This window comes from Urocitellus parryii, chromosome 1, assembly GCF_045843805.1.
Source record: "Urocitellus parryii isolate mUroPar1 chromosome 1, mUroPar1.hap1, whole genome shotgun sequence".
NCBI classification, from domain to species: Eukaryota; Metazoa; Chordata; class Mammalia; order Rodentia; family Sciuridae; genus Urocitellus; species Urocitellus parryii.
The window spans coordinates 51,114,423-51,124,815 of record NC_135531.1 but is presented as its reverse complement, the minus strand read 5'-3'; the positions used below and the strand labels follow the sequence as shown (position 1 = coordinate 51,124,815).

The following is a 10,393-nucleotide window of genomic DNA, read 5'->3' as shown; positions in this document are numbered from 1 at the left end:
ACCCTCCACTGCAGTGCTTCCATCTGCTTCTAGTGTCTACAACCTGAAACTAAATGATACCTTGCCCTAAAGTGGTTTTGATCATGTTACAATCTTGCACAGAAACTTTCAGGACTTCCTGGCTGCTTTCTGATCTGACCTATCTTTCTCTCTCAACTGCTCCCTGTAGAAACTGGACCCTATGCTTGAGGTAAACCAATTCATATGAACACATTTTCCTACTTCTTAATTTTAAGCTCGAACTGGTCCCTTCACCTGCACACTCTCACCTCCACCCTCTTATCAATCCCTACCACATTCCCTGGCTAATTCAATTTGCTTTTCAAATATGATCTCATCCGTGCTGCCTTCCTTCCATTCTCAGCCATAAATGAATTAATTATTCCTTCTGTTCATGCTTCACTGGTGCCATCCCTACCTGTTCCCTCTGTCTAGAACTCTCTCCTTGCCCTCCCCACTCCTACTCATATTTTATTTAGGTGTGAACTTAAATCCTCTCACTTGGGAGGCTTATATGTGTTTCCCAATAACTGTCATCACAGTGCAATCACTTGCTGAGTCTGATCCCTGATATTCTGAATTCCATGAATGTGAGGACAGGTCTACCTTATTCACATCTGAATATCAAACCTCCAGCCAGCAGCCTGGCACATAGAAGGTACTAAATATATATTTGCCAGGTAGCATTGCATGAATGCAGTTTTAATTCTACACATTTTATTAAGCTCCTACAATGTGCCAGGCAGTATTTCAGGGGCTCAAGGTCTATCAGTGCATAAAGACAGAAATCACTTTCCTTATGGAGCTTAGATTCTAGCAGGAAGACACAGATGCTAAACATGATAAATAAACTGTGTAGTATGTTAGAAAATAATAAGTGCTATGGAAAAATAAAAAGTAAAGCAAGACAATGGAGGCACCCAATTCTCAGTACTGAATTACATGGTTAGGGATGGGTGTGATGGGGTGACCAGTACCTTGACAAAGCAGTTTCCTGCTCAGGACACATGAGCCACCTGGGGAAATAAAAAGTCTCAAATAGTCGGTAAGAAATAAGACAAAGTTAAAGATTAGATTCAAAAAGTGGAGCGCTTGACTGAGATCCCCAGGAGGAGACTCTGCTGTCGTCAGCTCCACTGTCCAGGCCTCAGCTTTCCTGAGCCTCTCTCCTTCCTCTCCCGGCTTGTCTTCTCATTCAGTTTTGAAGCCAGAGGCGTCTCGGCTGCCCTGCCAAGCTCTCTGTGAGGATGGTGGGAGTGAAGCCGGTTGGGAGCGACCCTGATTTCCAGCCGGAGCTGAGCGGCGCGGGCTCCAGACTCGTCGTGGTCAAGTTCACCATGAGAGGGTGTGGACCGGGTTTGAGGATTGCCCCAGCTTTCAGTTCTATGAATAATAAATATCCACAGGCTGTTTTCTTGGAAGTAGATGTACATCAGTGTCAGGGAACTGCTGCCACAAACAATATATCAGCAACACCTATGTTTTTGTTTTTTCGAAACAAGGTGAGAATTGATCAATATCAAGGAGCAGATGCTGTTGGATTAGAAGAAAAAATCAAGCAACACTTAGAAAATGACCCTGGAAGCAATGAGGACACAGTTATTCCAAAAGGCTATATGGATTTAATGCCTTTTATTAACAAGGCTGGTTGTGAATGTCTCAATGAAAGCGGTGAACATGGTTTTGACAACTGTTTACGAAAAGACATGACCTTCTTGGAATCTGACTGTGATGAACAGCTACTTATTACTGTGGCATTCAATCAACCTGTTAAGCTTTATTCCATGAAATTTCAAGGGCCAGATAATGGTCAGGGTCCTAAATATGTAAAAATTTTTATCAACCTACCCCGATCTATGAATTTTGAAGAGACAGAAAGAAGTGAACCAACTCAAGCTCTGGAACTGACAGAGGATGATATCAAAGAAGATGGCATTGTTCCACTTCTTTATGTTAAGTTTCAGAATGTTAACAGTGTAACTCATATTTGTTCAGTCTAATCAGGGTGAAGAAGAAACAACAAGAATTTCGTATTTTACTTTTATTGGTACTCCAGTCCAGGCAACAAATATGAATGACTTCAAAGGAGGTGGAAAACCAAAAATAGCCTGCATGTGTTTCATTTTTAATTCCTTGTGGCCTGGGGAAGGGGTGTCACAGTTTGCTTCCACAGTGAAAGTACACTGCATGTGCAGAAATTCAAGAATAAAAATTAATACCAGGTAGTGGGCAAAAAAGAGAAAGCCACTAAGGTACAAAAGATACTGGAAGACCTATTGCAATCAGATTTGCAGCTCCTGGATAATTGCTTGATTCTCTCCAGAGACTGTCAATGTTTCATTCATTGCCATTACCAATAAATCATTGCTTTGTTCAGATGGTATCACTAGTCTTTCTGCTGTAATCTTGATACATGCAATTGTAAATAAAAGTCACTACTTTTGCCAAGCTTAAATTTTGTCAGTCTACCTAAGTATTTCTTCTTTCCTTTTATTTTAAAATTAGCCAGCTTCTGATTTTAGAAGAGACTTAAATGTCTGGTAGCATATTGACTGAAGCCTAATTTCTCTTTTTAGAGGATCAAAACTGTTGTAGGGAATCAAGGAGTACAGGTATACACATGCACATAGAGCACTCAGTTTTGAGAATGGACTTGGAATAGCTAACCATGTTCAAATGAGTATTGACTCCTGTTTTCTTTAAAAGATATTTGGGTATTTGGTATCTGGGCTAGAAATTATTCAAATTATGAACTGCCATAAATAAACAGGCTTAAGGAGATTTAATTACTCTTACCTAAAACAGTTGATAGGTCTCCAAATTTTTTTCCATGACAAATTTTAATCCATTCTGCATAAACTTTAAATTTTGATACTCATTTTCTGTAGTAATAAAGGAATGTCAAATTCAGACAGCTGGGAAAAATACAGTACAATAAATTTTGAAACAATAGGAATTCTTTGTAAACCAGTAATTATCCGAACTACTAAAACATGCAACATAGGTATATAGACAACATGTCTAAAAGTATGGTAGAGATGCTGTTTGCCCTTGGGAGGCTAATATGTTTATACATGATTATGAAAAATTATGTGGAAGTTTTAATGTTGAAGTGGTCACTTTCTGAAACCCAAGTGTTACTAGTTAATGTTCAGTTCATTTGTATGTGAGTACAGTACCTGGTGGTGTGGTGATGTCTGTAGTTTATGTATTTTACAGTTTTGTTGCCTTGGGTCAAGTGGAGGCAGAAAGGCAAAAAATAAAAGTTTATATCACTCCTAATATAGACCATCTCAGATTAATCACGCCTGAAATTAGAGATAAGATTAATACCAAGGATTTTGTTTTACATTTTTGTGCACTTAACCTTTTTGGGTAATTGTTAAAGTGCCTCATCTTAAGTATCACTGACCTCATCCTATTTATACTTGACAGTTTAAAAACCCATAAAAACGATTTCATATTTGTAAAGGATTGGGCATCAGGTTTATATTGTTTATGTGACTTTTCTATAACTCAGTTGGTTGCAATATACAGACATTCCATAATAATTCAAATTGTAAATTCAAATTGTAGATACAGTTACATTATAGGTAACTGTAATGTGTTTCACTTATGGGAAGTTTTACTATTACAAATAAACATGCTTAACTGACCTTATTTAAAATATCAAGATGAAATTCTGTTTTCTCCTAAAATAGTATATTTATATATGTGTATAACATTTATAAATAACTGAATTTTCTAGATGAATAAACGTTTGAGACAAAGGTACCCCTCATTTCAACCAAAGCTATCAATTAGATAGTACTTTCTAGAAAACCAATATTGTTTATTGCTCGTTTTGTCACATATAGCAAAATGAGTATTTTGTTTGCATACCTTGTTATATTTTACATTGGGGTACACATCTGATTGAGAAGCAACAGTGAAATACCCTGTCCAACAGAAGCAAAATATGAAGTATTGCAGTACAAAGTTCATCAACAGATGGCTAAGGACAAGAATAGCACAGGATACCATACTTTATGTCGGTGATAAGTCTTTATAATCCATTTTGGCTCTCTTTGTCATTAAACCTCAAGTTGTTGTCAGTCTCAGTGCAGTATTAGAGACAGGCACTTAGCAATTCATTAGCAGTTAATAAGTGAGTTGAAAACTCTGCCATCCTTGTCCTAATATTTAAGGACAAAGTTTTTGCAGTGTTTGCAGGAATGGTTGTTAATGTACATTTGGCTAGAGTCTTTTATTTATGGCTGTCATAAATAAAGACAAGGTCTTCCCATGTTTCTTTTAATGTCTAAAATATTTAATACTGTAATAACAGTAAAGTGCCAGGGCTGATTAAGTTAGTTATATTCTCTCTTTTGTAAAATTTCAAAAAATGACATTTTGGGCTTACATATATGGCTTATATTGATATTTATATAGATGAGTTCAAGAGTTTATGTCTTGGTATTCTTACAGTTCATAAGTTAATTCTTATGAAGGTAATTATTTTTTGTAATTGGTCATTTCTAATTTTAAATAATTTTTTAAGACAAGTAACTTGTACTAGAAAATTCATTAAGTGAACCACTGAAGAAATTTAACAGGCATATTGAATTCATTTAGCCTTTAATTCTTCATTATTAGAGGTGTAGTAATGCATTCTGCAAAGTTTTCTAAACACAAGTTATCTGTGCTTTATGATGTAAATGTAGCATGTTTGATAGGTACATAAGTTTAAAAATACTGGCCATTCCTATGCCTATATTGCCTAAAGAGCAATCTTGATATCATTTTAAGCATGCTTTTAAATTTAAATTTGTTTATTTTTATTTATTTATTTATTTATTTATTTATTTTATTATTTTTTTAAATTTGTTTATTTTTAGATCAATAAGTTTTTTTATATGCCTATCACCATAGGGATATGTGGACATACTGGATATTTTATAGGCCATTAAGATCACTTTTAAACTTTATAGACTATGTAAAATCATTAATTGAAAAATGTGACTAAATCAGATAATTTTGTAAGATAAAAGAGATAACCAGAATTTGGATATGTTACTGAAATTGTACACAACTTAGATAATATTAACGTCTTACAATATACAAACTTAAAAAAAAAGTGGAGCATTTAATAGGTCTTCCAGTCCTGATAGGAACTGAAACTGAACAACTGAAAGAGGCCCCAATTCTTTATTTAAAAGAAATTTTTTAAGGCAGGGATAAAGTTTTCAGTGGCGGGAGTCTCCTTTCAGTGGTTGCTTCTCAGGGTGGCAAGGGTCTTGTGGTAAACAGGTTGATTGGCGTTTGGCAAGCTACAACCATCTTGGAGAGGTGGTTTGATCCTAAGGTTGATCTGGGCATTCTCAAACTGGGGAATTTAAACACAGGAGTTCCCAGAGGAGCAGCCTCCCTGCCTTTAACAGGTGGGTCCCATTGCAATGGTGGCATCTAGGGAAAGAGTATTTCAGGTGGGGGAGTGGCCAATGCAAAGGCTCTTACAGATATGAGCATCCACAGTGTTTGGAGGGGAATAAAGGACACAGTGTGTATAGAGCAGAGTGAGCAAGCAAGAAAAGAGTAGGACAAGAGGTCATATACTATAGACTAGAGTTCTGGGACTTTTTTGAGGACTTTGACTTTTATGTTGAGTAAAAAGGGAAGTCATTTCAGAGTGTTGAAGAAGAATGACATGATCTGACTTGTATTTTTAAAGTTACTCTGGCCACGTGGTGGCATACACCTGTAATCCCAACAACTCAGGAGGCTGAGCTGAGGCAGGAGGATAGAAAGTTCAAAGCCAGTCTCAGCAACTTAGCAAGGTACTAGGCAACTTAACGAGGCCCTGTCTCTAAATAAAATATAAAAAGGCCTGGGGATGTGGCTCAGGGGTTAAGAGCCACTGGGTTCAATTCCTGATACCAAAACAAAACAAAACCCGAAAAACACTAGAGCAGCTGGATTGATACAGAGAGAAAAAAGGAATGGGGCAAGTGTATAAGCAAAGAGACCAGTAAAAAGGTAGAAAAATCTGATAGGACCAGGTTGTCTGGGCCACAGTGATCATAGTGGTATGGTGAAAAATGGTTGAATGGTCAAATTTTGCATATGATATAAGATAGCATATGAGATGTGAGAGAAAGAAAAACTAGGTATGAGTGCAAGGTTTTTAGTCGGAGCAGAAGAAAGCGTAGAGTTGCCATAAACTGAGAAGAGTAAATTGTGGATTAAGTGGGTTTTTAGGGGGAAAGATCAGGATTAGATTTAAACATGCTGCATCGAAGATATTCAGGTGGAGTTGTTCAGAACCCAGTGAGACATATAGATCTCAGTGTCAGAAGAGAGGTCTAGGTTGAAGATAGGTACTTCGAAGTCATCAGCAAGAAGGTGGTATTTACAATGATAGGTCTAGATGAGGTTATCAAGTGGGTGAGTGTAGATGGAGAAGAGCACTGGTGACCAGGTTCTTCCACATAAAGAGATGTGAGGGGATCATGAATCAATAAAAGAGAGGTGGGGTGGGGCATGGGAGGAAAAACAAGAAAATAAAGAGAGGGAAGAAGGAAAATCAAGAAAATATGTTGTTTTGGGAGCCAGGAGAAGACAGTATTTCAAGGAAGAATAATAAGTCATGAAAAGCACTTCTGATGGTCAGACAAGGATGGAGAATTGGCCTTTAGATTTAGAAGTTGGCCAATGGTGATCTTTATGAAAGCAATTTTGGAGGAATGATGGAGGGAAGCCATAGAGTGCATCTAAAAGAAAATGAGAGAAGAAGTAGAGGAGAAGTGAATGCACGAAAGAAACCCCATGACCTTCATTCTACCTTCTCTTTGTATCATTATGTGTGTTTTTATCTTGTCTTTTCTAGATTGTAAATTCTCCAAAGACTGAAAGAGGGTATGTCTTTGAAAACCTCATTTTTTCTACTACAGAATCTGTCATAGTAATACACACAGCAGATGTTCAATAAATGTTGATAGGTTGAAAAAAAATGGATAGTAAGTGAAGATAGTTTTGGATGAAGTTCTTCCTTATCATTTTGATAGACTTCATTTCCTTTGTAATTATCTCCCTTCTGCTGCCCTCTATAACCAAAGAGATGTCCGGTATCCTCCTGCTGCCTTATAACTCCCTCACCCTTTCCATTTGTCTCTTCCTATTCCACCTTAATGAAAATTTACACACATTGGGTCTATTCCTCTAGGAAAGTGTTGGGGGTAACAATGGGATAGTTTAATCACCTTTTTTTAATGGTGAGGCTGGGTATTGAGCCTGGCTTTGTGCATGCTAGGCAAGCACTCTACCACTGAGCCACATTCCCAGTCCTTGGAACCTATTATTTAATGCCAGCTTACACTAGGTAAAACACACCTAAGAAAGGTATTCTAATATAGAGAAGTAAGGCCAGTGGAAATCACAGTATAGTAAGAACTTGAAAATAGGAAAGTCTGTTGTTTTTCTTCATTTAATCTGAATTAAACACATCCAACATGAATATTAATTAGCTGTTTTAATAGAATAAGAAAACCAGCCCAAATCAAAGTACTGCAGAGCTGTTTTTAATTGCCTTCTTACAGTATTAGCTTTTAAAGTTACTAAATAGTATTAAATTTATTTATTTATTTTTTCAAATAAAGAATGGACCTGTCTAATGATTTAATGTACTTTCCTCAAATTAGTTGCTCTAATGGGTTTATTTAAGCTACCATATAGTCTTTAGCTAATTTTAAAGTACATATAGTATTTGAATTGCTGGATTTTGCTATTCATTTATTTAAAGGATACTTCTATATGTTAGAAATTGTGGTCTTGCAAATATATATATATATATGTATATATATATATATATATATATATATATATATATACATATATCAAAAGTCAGAAAATATCACTTTAAAAATAAACAGCTTCTGCTGTAGTGGCTCAGTGGTAGAGAGCTTGCCTAAAGTGTGTGAGGCACTGGGTTTGATTCTCAGCACCATATATAAGTAAAATAAATGGTCAATTAACAACTAAAAAAAATTAAAAATGAACAGCTTCTATTAACTGTCAGGGTAGACTAGTTTAAACTCCGTTTCCTCTCATTTCCTTTCTAAGTCTCCTTTGCAATTAGGAAACTCAACTATGATCCTCAAATAATTATACAAATAAATTTTGAGTAACTTAATCCTCAAAAAGAGAGAAACAAACATTACTGCAAATGCAATGTTAAGACACAAAGAAGGAAACTGACTTAGTTCAAATTATTTGACAACCAACATGCAAAAGTGCTCAAGCAACAGAATTATCCAGGTGTGAAGTCTGAAAGCGGTTTGATAACTACCTTCCACTGGAGTGAAAGAAAGCAAGAACTATATAAATTCAATAAAACAAATTATTTCCACAGGGAGAAAGCACACGGGAGGGGTGCTGAGAACATTTTTGTCATTTGAGTATCTGTTTTTTCCAGACAATTAGCAAAAGGGAACCATGTGATTTTTTTACCCCCTTGTTTTACAAAGACTGCCTAGAAGCCCGAAATAAGGATCTGAAATTAGTGACAGATCTCAGAAAGGCAAATGGAGCTAAGTGTGATCTGTAAACAATATGATAATATTCATTAACATTGACTCAAAGGAAAACTGAAGGGGAAAAATAGTGAATCTTAGGTACTGATTTTATTCAGGAAATAAAAGGAGAATCAGCAAAATATAACAATTAAGGTTCAGCTTATCCCCCAAACTCTTTGTTGTCTAGTCTGGGCTGCACTGGCTGTAGTATATTACTCAAGCTAGCTCTTTTAGTTAGAGGCAATTTTGCAATAAGATAAAGAGTTAAAATAAGCTAGCCTTTTCCATTTTTCCTTTCTCTCTTCCCCCAACAATCAAGCTATCAAAGGAGCAAAATAAAACCGAAACAGTCTCTTGATATGGACATTTTATGAGTTTCCTTTCTGTCATTATTCTCTTTGGGTTGAGCAATCTTTCTTTGACAACAGAGTATTTATCTTCCCTGTAATGCCTGAATTCATAGTCTTATGCCATCCACTGTAATAATAACTTTGCTGGATAAAAGGTACAAAGAAAGTCTATTTTGAAAGTCAATTTGTAATTTTTGCATTTTAAACTTTTTTCCTCATCCCCCAAATCCACTTCTGATGGATTAAAATATTAACTAATAAACTACCAAAACTTAGAAATCAGAATTAAATATAATTTAGCAGCTCAAAGACTGTAAAAAGATATTATTCAAAATAACAAGCTTAGAAACAATAGGTAAAATAAAGATGGAAAATATCGACAGATTTAAATGCACATAAATAATAACATTTGCACATAAAAATGAAGAATTGGTCTTTTTGTCATACAGAGATCTCAGAGGAGATCTCTTCACTGTGGTATCACCATGTCTTTTATTATTGCTGTTATGATGCTCTAAAGACCTTTGACAATATGCTTTACCAAAAATCTTCAGTGACAATTAAAATAAATGAAGAAACGATAAATCAAAGTAAATTATAGAAGACTGAATAAATGAGAAAAATTCTAAGCCTTAAATAGCTAATAAGCAAATACATGCATGGGTAGCTAATTTCCATGAGAAGAGAGCTATTTACTCAATAAACAGGAGAAAACATTTCAACTTCATTAGTGAACAAAGACATGCAAATCACCAGCGAGCCTTGCTTCTTTTCTATTGAATTAGGAAAAACATGTAATAATTATACACCTTGCTGATGAGCATAGACAGTAGTGGATACTATGGTACATTCTATTGATTTTACAAGTTGCTTCAATATTTTTTGGCCCTACAATGACCCCATACATCAAACGCTGGAAAAAATGTCTGCTGCTGCTTTGTGCCAGATGACTGACTAGGATGGGTTGCAGATTTCTGCTCCCTCAAAGCAACTCTGGAGTAACTATAGAATTGAGCAGAAAATAAGAATTCCAGGTGCTATACCAACAACAATGCTAATCAGTATAAAATCCCTGGGAAGATTGAAGTGTGTCCTAAACAGTATGCGGGGGTTAAATGGTTCAGCTTGGGGTGGAGGGTTACTACATGTGGCAGTGGGAGGAGAAACTGAAGAAAACTTTGTAATTTCTGCTCTTGTATCTCTTTTGGATTGCTTTGGGACATTTATCATCTGCCCTTTCATCTCTGATTCTGGATCCCTGAGGACAAAATCAGGGAAGAATTGACATCCTGATAGGGAAAGGTGTTAATGAGAACAGGTTAATATCTGCCTGACAACATCACCTTCCAAACCCTCGTGAAGGACCTCAAAGTTGTCTATTGCCCATGGTCCTCTTCCCTGCGGTTCAACGGTAAATGGTAAAGCCTTGAGGTGGCAGCAGAGTACTGGTAGTGGTTCCCTGATGCCCTTGACTCATCTGAACGGCACTCCCCT

At 36.2% G+C, this 10,393-nt stretch overlaps 1 pseudogene; it reads left to right on the top strand.

The window, feature by feature from the left end:
* The first annotated feature begins 1,172 nt into the window (after nucleotides 1-1,172).
* On the top strand, nucleotides 1,173-2,226 carry LOC144256186 (thioredoxin-like protein 1 pseudogene; annotated as a pseudogene).
* The last annotated feature ends 8,167 nt before the right edge of the window (nucleotides 2,227-10,393 follow it).